Source organism: Pseudophryne corroboree, chromosome 11 (assembly GCF_028390025.1).
Source record: "Pseudophryne corroboree isolate aPseCor3 chromosome 11, aPseCor3.hap2, whole genome shotgun sequence".
NCBI lineage: Eukaryota > Metazoa > Chordata > Amphibia > Anura > Myobatrachidae > Pseudophryne > Pseudophryne corroboree.
Window position 1 is genome coordinate 138665076 of NC_086454.1, and position 12711 is coordinate 138677786.

Sequence of the window (12711 nt, forward strand, 5' to 3'; positions counted from 1 at the left end):
GCTTGCACTGCAAGCACCAACTACAAACTGAGCTCATGTGCACGGAGGAGGGGTGATATAGGAGGCGGCGCTATGCATCTTGGGAAGGGTAAACCTTTTGAGCCTGTTGGTGCTTCGGATCAAGATCCTACTCTACACCCAATGTCTATCCTTGTGGAGCCCAGTGTACCCCGCAGCAGAAATATTCTTGATCGTTCAGTTTTGATTTCAGTCCTATCCAATCCACCCGATCATTGATCACTTGATCGGCCAACTTCAGGCTGCAAATGGAGATTACCTCCATACATTGGTCCTGATTCAGAGGTGGGTGCAGTGGAGATGTCAGTCTGCACATGCCTCCAAATCACACGGCGCATGCAATAAATGCACACAGATACATGCAATTTCAGTGGGGGTTTCTGGGTGGTAATGGTGGGGAGAGATTAGCCAGACATGGACGCATCACGGGTGAAAGTCACGGGCAGCAACTGCACTGACACCACTGGTCATGTTCAGACGGCGAATCTGCTCCTCCATAATCCTAGTGCAATCTTTGATGATGCGACCAATGGTGCATCTTAATATACTGTGCGCACAGTGGTGGATCAGGACAGCAGTCAGGTGGTGTCTCACTAGGAAGTTCATGGGCCGTGGCATTAGTATAAAGATGCGGTTGTGGCTGCGGCAAAAGATCTCTGATTCAGGCCCATTATGTATTATATGGGGGCGCTCCAACTATCTGGCACGTGGCTCCTCCCTTGTCCATACTGTCTGTGGTGCTGCATGATCAACTTATTTCCTTAGACCATGGTTCATTGTCATGCCAGAAGAAGCAGAAGAATTTATCATTTGAAGAACTCCCATAGTATAGTGCTTTCCTGAATTGAGCTTTTGGAAGACTGGCACCTGTCCAATCATGACACTCAACACAAGTAGTGTTTCCTACCTCCTCCAGCAAGAGAGTAGAATTATGTCAGCATGGACCTAATCGTTACACCTTATATGGAAAAGCCGAGTCCGGTATTTAAATCATGGACCCCTGCCTGCTGACCTGGAGTAAACAGCTAGGGCTAGGTGTTATAATGTGCAGGTTCATAGTGGTTTAGACTTTGAAATCTAAAACTGCACGAATATTAAGTACATAACATTCCCTGATTTGCACTTAATAATGGTGATTCTTTAACTTTCGAGGTCAAATCCACAGAGAAGTGGCAGATTGCAAAATATTCCACTTGGTGAATCTAGCCCCTAGTGACATGGCAATGCCACAAGGAGCGCCTGAGACCAGAACCAAATTAAGACTACATTGGGCAAAATACAAGACAATGGTTTATTCCCTGCACCCATTTTCATCCATGGTAGAACTTCTTTCTCACTGCATTTCCTAGCTCCATATTACTCTACTTACAGTTATCATCCAATATATGCCCCTACTATAATTTCTCTTCTCCCTGCTTGTATTCAACATTATTACACATACAATATAAACTTGTGTATACAAATACAGTCCTTGAGTCAGCAAGCACTGAGCACACTCATGTCTATCAAAAGCAAACATGGGGGTATATTAACTAAGGGGGTAATTCCAAGTTGATCGCAGCAGGAATTTAGTTAGCAATTGGGCAAAACCATGTGCACTGCAGGCAGGGCAGATTTAACATGTGCAGAGAGAGTTAGATTTGGGTGGGGTGTGTTCAATCTGCAATCTAATTTGCAGTGTAAAAATAAAGCAGCCAGTATTTACCCTGCACAGAAATAAAATAACCCACCCAAATCTAACTCTCTCTACACATGTTAAATCTGCCTCCCCTGCAGTGCACATGGGGGGTAATTCCAAGTTGATCGCAGCAGGATTTTTGATAGCAATTGGGCAAAACCATGTGCACTGCAGGGGAGGCAGATATAACATGTGCAGAAAGAGTTAGATTTGGGTGGGTTATTTTATTTCTGTGCAGGGTTAATACTGGCTGCTTTATTTTTACACTGCAAATTAGATTGCAGATTGAACACACCCCACCCAAATCTAACTCTCTCTGCACATGTTATATCTGCCTCCCCTGCAGTGCACATGGTTTTGCCCAATTGCTAACAAAAATCCTGCTGCGATCAACTTGGAATTACCCCCATGGTTTTACCCAATTGCTAACTAAATTCCTGCTGCGATCAACTTGGAATTACCCCCTAAACTCACGATTTTGACCGATTTGGTGTTTTTTCATCAAAGTGTCATCTCAGGAATTTACTAAACTAAAATCTCGGCAGTGATGAGGGCATTCGTATTTTTTTGGAAGTTAAAGAAAAAAAATACGAATGAATACACCATCGGTCAAATACGCCTAATATTTTATACAACTCGGTAATTTACAAAAAAATCTAATTCACAAACACTGCCGGCAAAAGCCAAACACTGCCGTGAAAAAATACAAATCGTAAAAAAAAAGCAGTTTTAAAACAGACCTGCTTTTTTTTACCGTGTTCCGGTAGTCATGCACGGATCCGTGCATGTTTATCAGTGGGAAGGGGTGCGAAAGTGTTAAAAATCAGGAAAAAAAATTGCGTGGGGTCCCCCCTCCTAAGCATAACCAGCCTCGGGCTCTTTGAGCTGGTCCTGGTTGTAAAAATACAGGGGGGAAAAATGACTGGGGATCCCCCATATTTTAACAACCAGCACCAGGCTCTGTGCCTGGTCCCAAAATAACGGGGGACAAAAGACGTAGGGGTCCCCCGTATTTTTCACACCGGCACCGGGCTCCACTAGTCAGTGAGATAATGCCACAGCCGGGGGACACTTTTATATTGGTCCCTGCGGCCCTGGCATTAAATCACCAACTAGTCACCCCTGGCCGGGGTACCCTGGAGGAGTGGGAACCCCTTAAATCAAGGGGTCCCCCCCTCCAGCCACCCAAGGGCCAGGGGTGAAGACCGAGGTTGCCCCCCCCCATCCAAGGGCGGCGGATGGGGGGCTGATAGCCATAGTGTAAAAAAAAAGAATATTGTTTTTTGTAGCAGTACTACAAGTCCCAGCAAGCCTCCCCTGCAAGCTGGTACTTGGAGAACCACAAGTACCAGCATGTGGGGGAAAAACGGGCCCACTGGTACCTATAGTTCTACTACAAAAAAAATACCCAAATAAAAACAGAACACACACACCTTGAAAGTACAATTTTATTAAACATACATGCACACCTACATTCATACATACTTACCTATGTTGACACGAAGAGTCGGTCCCCTTCTCCACGCAGAATCCACGGGATACCTGTAAATAAAAAATATACTCACAACAATCCAGTGTAGATCGGTCCTCTTCTGTTTGTAATCCACATACTTGGCAAAATAAAAAAACAAAAAGCAAAAAAACAAAAAACACGGACCACGCACTGAAAGGGGTCCCATGTTTACACATGACTCCTGTCAAAGAGGGTCCCTTCAGCCAATCAGGGAGCGCCACGTCATGGCACTCTCCTGATTGGCTGTGCGCTCCTGAACTGTCAGTCAGGCGGCGCACTCGAGATACAATGTAGCGCATAGGCGCTCCATTGTATCCAATGGTGGGAACTTTGCGGTCTGCGGTAGACCGCGAGGTTAAGTGGGGACACTCTTATGGTTGGCCCCACTTAACCTCGCGGTCTACCGCAGACCGCAAAGCTCCCACCATTAGATACAATGGAGCGCCTATGCGCTACATTGTATCTCGAGTGCGCCGCCTGACTAACAGCTCAGGAGCGCACAGCCTATCAGGAGAGTGCCATGACGTGGCACTCCCTGATTGGCTGAAGGAACCCTCTTTCATAGGAGTCACGGGGGGTCCCATGTGTAAACATGGGACCCCTTTCAGTGCGTGGTCCGTGTTTTTCGTTTTTTTATTTTGCCAAGTACGTGGATTACAAACAGAAGAGGACGATCTACACTGGATTGTTGTGAGTATAATTTTATTTACAGGTACCCCGTGGACTCTACGTGGAGAAGGGGACCGACTCTTCGTGTCAACATAGGTAAGTATGTATGTAAGTGTGCATGTATGTTTAATAAAATTGTACTTTCAAGGTGTGTGTTCTGTTTTTATTTGGGTATTTTTTGTAGTAGTACTGCAGGTACCAGCAGGCCCGTTTTCCCCCTGCATGTTGGTACTTGTGGTTCTCCAAGTACCAGCTTGCGGGGAAGGCTTGCTGGGACTTGTAGTACTGCTACAAAAAACAATATTCTTTTTTTTTACACTATGGCTATCAGCCCCCCATCCGCCGCCCTTGGATGGGGGAGGACAACCTCGGGCTTCACCCCTGGCCCTTGGGTGGCTGGAGGGGGGGGACCCCTTGATTTAAGGAGTTCTCACTCCTCCAGGGTACCCCGGCCAGGGGTGACTAGTTGGTGATTTAATGCCAGGGCCGCAGGGACCAATATAAAAGTGTCCACTGGCTGTGGCCTTATCTCGCTGACTAGTGCAGCCCGGTGCTGATGTGAAACATACGGGGGACCCCTACGTCTTTTGTCCCCCATATTTTTGGCTCCAGGACCAGGCACAAAGCCTGGTGCTGGTTGTTAAAATATGGGGGATCCCCAGTAAATTTTCCCCCCGTATTTTTACAACCAGGACCGGCTCAAAGAGCCCAATGCTGGTTATACTTAGGAGGGGGGACCCCACGCATTTTTTTTTCTGATTTTTAACTCTTTAAACACTTTTTTTAAGGTACACAATGAAGCCCTGCACGGATCTCACAGATCCGGCCGGGATTCATTGTGTTAAGTTCGGCAGCGTTTAACTAATCACTCCCGTAAAACACTGGCCGAAATTATGAATGACATTGACATCGGAATACACGAAAATGCAGAATACGACAGCATAGTAAATGAGGCGTAAAAAATTCAAAAAGTTGCAAATTCACACATTCGATGTCATTCGTGTTTAATCTCCCTCCAAATCGACAGTAATACGAATCTTAGTAAATATACCCCATGGAATTCTGTCCCATGCCACCCTGGTCCACTCCACAGACACAGTTACCCATAGACAGAACAGAAAATGAATACCCTGTTGCTCCCTTACCCTGAATTTAAAAAAAACGTACTACCAAATATTATTTCTATCTCCCCTTGAGAAATCATTTTGTTTGACTCCTTCACTGCACCACTTCCCCCATACTAAAGAGTCAGATTATCCAGCAGAAAGAAACAAGATAATAATAACTACATTTTTAGAACCTTTACATGCATCGCATAAGGCAGTTATATGTGGCTGTGCACAGAAAGACTGTCATAGGAGTGTGTAAGAGACGAGTCCTAATTGGAGGAGATTAACTTGAAACAACAGAACCACCAAGCCAGTCAGTGCATGGTCTGTGCTGCATATGCTACACTGTAATTGTCAGGGCCGGGTGTTTTTGTGAATCCGTTAACCCTGGACCAACCAAAGGTGTAGGTGCTGGGGTATGATGAAAGCAGGGAGGACGAAGAAAGTTCAGTTTCATATATTTATTATAAGCAACAATTCCAGTAAGGAGTTAAATGACAAATTATTAATCACCATATATAAACTGACGTATTGCATAAAGTGGTAGAAATGATAAGCAGGAACAATCTTAAAGATACATTGAGGAAATGTTCATAGAACTGAGTTTTAAGCAGGCTTGTGAATGAATGATGAATTGTCCAAAAGAAACAAGATTTGATGCTGAACTGTAAAGTGTGTTAACTGGATAATGCAGACATAAATAAGTAACTGTAGAGATTTGTAATGAAGTTTAGAGATTTAACTGAAAGGCTGTGAAGAATTGTCCTTGATTGTAGCAACACAGAAATACAGTACTGAAATGGGTTACTTGCGAGTTCTGAAGATCACTGTGAAACTGCAGCAGACGACAATGGTGATGAATGGGTTAAGTTTAGAGCAGAGCAAACGAACAGCTGATGTTAGTAGACTCCTCCAGGGTCTGTGTGGTTGAAGCAGGCAGACAGGGTAACCTCTTGCAAGACTCTGGGAATCCACTTGTTTGCCACTGGGAGAGTGATTGACTGACAGCACAGCAGGGAGCTGGAGGATCTTTAGCAGTGAAGGCTGCAAACGGACCTCTGGGAGAGGAGGCGATATCTGGACCACGGGAATCACACAGGAATGCACGGAGAGAGCACAGAACTAGGGCATAGAGTAGATACAACAAAGCACTGGCCCAGAGTAGCATAATCCCAGCCTACTTAAAGGCAGCACAAGCACGGGATTGGCTAACACTTACCCACAGGTGTTTTCACAAGTGCTCTGTATTGCTTATTTGGTCTCCAACATGGCCGCCTCCTATACTGCAGACACACAGCGGTGCCTTTGGCCATTTGGTCCCCGCACTCCCAGCTCCTAGATCCTGCATCACCTGTGCCACTGATCACGCCGTGTCCCCACACGGCCGCACAGAACCGCGAGCAACCGCACCGGCAACGGATGAACCCCAGAACCCGCAGAGGTGAGAGATCGGTTAGTGACAGTAATGTATAGTTAAATTGGTAGGGTTAAATGGGACATAACTTCTGTCTGCTTTTGCAGCTGGGATAAAGGGCAAAATTTACTAAGGGGCAGGTTCGGCTGCATTTCGTAACTGATGGTCATCGCAGAGCATTGACATAGGCTTGATGCTTGTAACCAATGAATTTAGAACTTCTAAACACCATCAATGTCCACTGCCTATGCCACCATGACCCCACCAAAATGTCACTGTGGTTTAGAAGTGCTGAACACATCACTATGATATTGGAGAAAAATGGGGAAACAATAACAACAAAAAACACATGGGTTCCTTCCTAATTGGTAAACAGCACAACGCTTCTAATCCTAAACTGGTAGTGGAAAAATCAGAATCAAAGAGCAGGGGGTCATCATGAATTTCCATAAACCTGTACTGAGCTTTACCAGACAGGGCTGGTTGCACTATAGCAAGGGTACACATGGCTTGGGGTACTGCTAACAAGTTATAACATCCCAATTGTATTTATTTTCAGCTAGAACTGAAAAAATAGGATTTTAATACCTACTGGTAAATCCTTTTCTCGCAGTCCATAAGGGATATTGGGGGAAACTAGTACGATGGGGTATAGACGGGGTCCAAAGGAGCCAGTGCACTTTAAATTTCTTCAACTGGGTGTGCTGGCTCTTCCCTCTCCCACAGGCAGTTATAGGTAAAAACGTGCCTGAAGGAGAAAGGACATATATGAGAAAAGGAACAAGATAATAGAAAAAGGTGGTGAGATTAACACACCAGCACACCACTAACATACAACAGCCAGCAATGACTGGTAACAACAACAGCAACAGCTGAACAGGTAACTATAGAATAAGAACTTGCAGAGAAGTCCACGCACTGAGGCGGGTGCCCAATATCCCTTACGGACTACGAGAAAAGGATTTACCGGTAGGTATTACAATCCTATTTACTCTAGCATCCATAAGGGATATTGGTTTAGACTAGTACGATGGGGACTTCCCAAAGCTTCCAGAACGTGCGTGAACGTGCGGAGACTGCTGCAGCACCGCCTGCCCAAACTGGGTATCCTCTTTGGCCAGGGTATCAAATTTGTAGAATTTCACAAACGTGTTCTTCCCCGACCAGGTAGCAGCTCGGCATAGTTGCAAGGCCTAGACTCCACGGGCAGCCGCCCAGGAAGAGCCCACTGATCTTGTAGAGTGGTCCTTTAGAAACTTAGGAACAGGTAAGGCTGCCGACACATAGGCTTGTTGGATAGTAAGCCAAATCCAACGAGCAATGGACTGCTTTGAAGCAGGGCAACCCTTTTTCTGCGCATAGAGCACGAACAAGGTATCCGTTTTTCTGACCCGAGCTGTGTACTTGACATAAATCTTCAAGGCACGCATAGCAGCCAATGCCTCTGGAGGAGCAGAAGCATCAGAACTGGACGGAACCACAATAGGTTGATTCAGATGAAACACAGACACAACCTTCGGCAGGAACTGCTGTCTAGTCCAGAGCTCTGCTCTGTCCTTGTAAAAGACCAAGTAGGGACTTTTACACGATAAGGCCCCCAATTCTGAAACACGTTGAGCAGAAGCCAGTGTCAGTAAAATCACTGTCTTCCACGTGAGGTACTTGTCTTCTATTGTCATCAGAGGTTCCAACCAGAAGGACTGAAGAAATGCCAACACTACATCCAAATCCATAGGTGGCACAAAAGGTGGTTGTATGTGGAGTACCCCTTGCAAGAAGCATAATATAAATAACCAGTAAAAAATATTATCATGTTATTTTTCGGGCACGATAAAGAATAAATAAATAGTTTAACTAAACTAATTTAAAAATAAGATTTTAAACCTACCGGTAAATCTTTTTCTCCTAGTCCGTAGAGGATGCTGGGGACACCGTAAGGACCATGGGGTATAGACGGGCTCCGCAGGAGACATGGGCACTATAAAGAACTTTTAGTATGGGTGTGCACTGGCTCCTCTCTCTATGCCCCTCCTCCAGACCTCAGTTAGAGAACTGTGCCCAGAGGAGATGGACAATACGAGGAAAGGATTTTGTTAATCTAAGGGCAAGATTCATACCAGCCCACACCAATCATACCATATAACCTGGAATATACGCAACCAGTTAACAGTATGAACAACAAACAGTATCAGTCAAAGACCGATTCCAAATGTAACATAACCCTTATGTAAGCAACAACTATATACAAGTCTTGCAGAATTAGACCGCACTGGGACGGGCGCCCAGCATCCTCTACGGACTAGGAGAAAAAGATTTACCGGTAGGTTTAAAATCTTATTTTCTCTTACGTCCTAGAGGATGCTGGGGACTCCGTAAGGACCATGCGGTTTATACCAAAGCTCCCAATCGGGCGGGAGAGTGCGGATGACTCTGCAGCACTGACTGAGCAAATGCTAGGTCCTCATCAGCCAGGGTATCAAACTTGTAGAATTTTGCAAAAGTGTTTGAACCAGACCAAGTAGCTGCTCGGCAAAGCTGTAATGCCGAGACGCCTCGGGCAGCCGCCCAAGAAAAGCCCACCTTCCTAGTGGAATGGGCCTTTACTGAATTAGGTAACGGCAATCCTGCCATAGAATGAGCCTGCTGAATCATGTTACAGATCCAGCGAGCAATAGTCTGCTTAGAAGCAGGAGCACCAACCTTGTTGGCTGCATACAGGACAAACAGAGCCTCTGTTTTCCTAACCCTAGCCGTCCTGGCTACATAAATCTTTAAGGCCCTGACCACATCCCGGGACTTGGAGTCCTCCCAGTCCCCCGTAGCCACAGGCACCACAATAGGTTGGTTCATATGAAATGAAGAAACCACCCTGTCCATCCCTACTAAGCAAGACCTTCAAGACACCATCAGGAATTAACTTGCCTCCATTAAAAGCGAAATCTCACATCTGTCTGATCGCTTAGTGAATTTGGAGGAAGATCAAGAGGCTAATGTCTCCTGCATGTCCTTGTTAACATTTGCAGAGAGAGTTAGATTTGGGTGGGTTATTTTGTTTCTCTGCAGGGTAAATAAGGGCTGCTTTATGTTTACACTGCAATTTAGATTGCAGATTGAATTCACCACACCCAAATCTAACTCTCTCTGCACATGTTATATCTGCCTCCCCTGCAGTGCACATGGTTTTGCCCAATTGCTAAAAAATTTCCTGCTGCGATCAACTTGGAATTACCCCCCTAGCCTTTTGAAAGGGCAGATGTTGCATTAGTATAGGAGACCCATTTTAAGGTTGGAACTCGTAATCCTTCTCTTACCAATCGCTACTTCACCTCAGCATACTACAGTAACACCCCAGGTAGCAAGTCCAAGGGAGTGGCTATTGTTTTCTCCAAGGATTTACGCATTTCTGACGTATCCACACACAGGGTAGTGCCGGGTAGGCTCCTTCTCTTGACCTGTAAAATCTTCGAACAACTGTTCACTTTTGCAGTGATGTATGCCCCTAACCAGGCCCAATTGTCTTTCTTCAATTCCCATCTCCCGAGGTTAGACTCTCTGTCCCAGGGTATTACTGTTTTAGGTGGTGACTTCAATTGGACATTGGACCCTAGTACTGACACATCATCCCTACCCTCTAGATTTGTTGCATCTAAATATCGCCACGTCAAACGCCTACTTCATACACGACAACTAGCTGACTCCTGGAGGACCCTCAATCCCTCGGGACGTGACTACTCCTTTTACTCACACCCCCACCGGGTTTATTCCCATATTGATTACTTGTTCCTTAGCCATAGACACCTACCTCTTCTCATAGATGCCACTATTGGGTCTATCACTTGGTCGGACCATGTTCCAGTGACATTGACTTTAGACCTCCCTCACGGTCCCCATAAACAATGGACCTGGAGACTCAATGAGTCTCTTCTTTATGACGCACTTTGTAAAGATGCCTTAGATAAAGCTCTGGATGATTATATTGCTACGAATGTCACGGACGATGTCTCCCACCTGACCGTGTGGGAAGCACATAAATGTGTACTCCGCGGCAAGCTGATCCAATTAGGCACAAGTAAGAAGAAACAAAAGCAGTCTCTGATCTCAGGTCTTTTACTTCGGATTCATGCCCTCGAGACCTCTCACAAGGCATCATTGTCGGATAAGACCCTTGTGGAGTTGTCCGAAGCCCGCTCACAGCTGAATAAACTCCTGTCTGATAATATAATTCTCTCCATCCGTAAATGTAAACGGAAATATTATCAGTGGGGCAATAAACCTGGCCGAGTCCTGGCTCAAGCTATACGTGCTCAACACTCGGCTTCGTTTATTAGCTCAGTGAAAGATGCCAGAGGAATCCCCAAATTCAAATCGCCTGAGATTGGGACTTGCTTTGCACGATTTTACGCCTTGCTGTACAATCTAGAAACTGACTCCTCAGATACAGACCCCCACCTTTCACTCCAAAAGATAAGGGACTACCTGAGGTCCATAGATTATCCCGTTCTCCCGCCCTCGACACTCGGCTTGCTGGAAGCCCCGTTCACTGCTCAAGAGCTGGATCAGGCCATTTCTTCTATGCCGTCGGGAAAAAGCCCTGGCCCTGACGGATTCACTATCGCATACTACAAGGTGTTTAGGGATAAGCTGATTCCCTTACTCCTTAAAGCATTTAACTCAATTGCATCTGGCTCTCATTTTTCCCGTGACTCTCTGGAGGCCCATGTTTCGGTGATACCGAAGCAGGGCAAGGACCCTTCGGTCTGCTCCAGCTATAGACCCATTTCCCTCCTGAATGTGGACCTCAAGCTCTACACGAAGATTTTGGCAAATAGATTAAGGGCGCTGATCCCCCTCTTAGTTCACAGTGACCAAGTTGGTTTTGTTGTGGGCCGAGAGGCCAAAGACAATACAACCAAAATTCTTAATCTCATCCACTTAGCTTCCCACAGTTCTACCCCTACTATTTTACTCTCTACTGACGCCGAAAAGCCATTTGATAGGGTCAGTTGGAAATTCATTAAATCAATTTTGGAGCACATTGGCTTAGGTCCCAACGCACTTACTTGGATACTGGCTCTCTATGACTCTCAAACAGCAAAGGTTCGCGTAAATGGCACCCTATCTGACCCATTCACCATAAGCAACGGCACAAGGCAAGGTTGCCCATTATCACCGTTGATCTTTGTGCTTTGTATTGAAGCACTAGCTAGAGCTATACGAGCTAATCATGACATCAGGGGTTTTACCGTGGGAGACAGAGAGTACAAGTTAGCCCTATTTGCCGATGACCTTTTAGCCATAGTATCCCACCCCACTGACTGCTTACCACACCTAATGAAAGAACTTGACCTCAGTAGACAGCTTTCCAATTTAAAAATTAATTATTCTAAATCTAGCGCTCTTAATATTTCCACCCCTGCAGAATCCGTTGCGGACCTTAAATGCTCTTTCCCCTTCTCATGGCAGTCTTCTCACATAACATACCTCGGTGTTAAGCTGTCTGCTAGCGAGTCCCAGCTGTTCCTGTTGAATTATTTGCCTCTCTTGCAAGTGATTCGGAATGACTACTCTAGATGGAATGTGAAATATCTATCCTGGTTTGGGAGGATAAATATAGTTAAGATGAATACCCTTCCTAAATTATTGTATGTAATGCAGGCCCTCCCGATTCGTATCCCAGAGTCCTGGTTCCGATCTATTTCCCGATTGATCCAGCAGTTTATCTGGCAACGGAGGAGACCTAGACTTAAACGCTCCCACTTGACTAAATCAATTGAGAATGACGGCCTCAAACTTCCTGATATAAAACATTATTACCATGCCATTCTTTTAAGTAGAATTATAGACTGGACGAGGAACCGCGACCTTAAACAATGGGTGGAACTAGAGGGCCTGTACGTGCAGCAATTCCTGGAAATATTCCCTTGGCTCCCCTCCTTCCCTAAGTTGCTCCTCCCCCATCCTACGATCACTCCCACGCTAGTCGCCTGGAAAACGTTACGGAGCCTTCCCTACATCTCATCTAAATTCGGACCCTTGACATCTTTTCTGGCCAACCCTGATTTTACACCGGGTGCCAACCCCGCCCACTTCTTACGATGGGCTGTTACAGGACTGTTTAGGGTCGGTCAGATGGTGTCGACGATTGGAGTCATACAGTTCGCAGACCTGAGGGCGAGGTGGGACATCCCCCAACAGGACTTTTGGAAGTTCCTACAAATAAGGCACTTCTTGACAACTGGCGATAGACTTCGCAGCGCCACTAGGGAACTGACCCTATTTGAGAAGCTTTGCGTTGCTACTCTTGCCCCGT

At 45.7% G+C, this 12711-nt stretch overlaps 1 protein-coding gene and 1 long non-coding RNA gene across 3 annotated transcripts in view; one reads left to right on the plus strand and one right to left on the minus strand.

Moving 5' to 3' along the window:
* LOC134969129 (solute carrier family 22 member 6-A-like) overlaps nucleotides 1-12711 on the minus strand; it is a 252681-nt gene that overhangs the window by 111896 nt on the left and 128074 nt on the right. The gene's annotated exons all lie outside the window — the stretch shown is intronic.
* LOC134969132 (uncharacterized) overlaps nucleotides 5929-12711 on the plus strand; it is a 91169-nt gene continuing 84386 nt past the window's right edge. The window contains exon 1 of the long non-coding RNA XR_010189408.1: nucleotides 5929-6428. This is a non-coding gene — a long non-coding RNA (uncharacterized LOC134969132). The remainder of the gene's footprint in view (nucleotides 6429-12711) is intronic.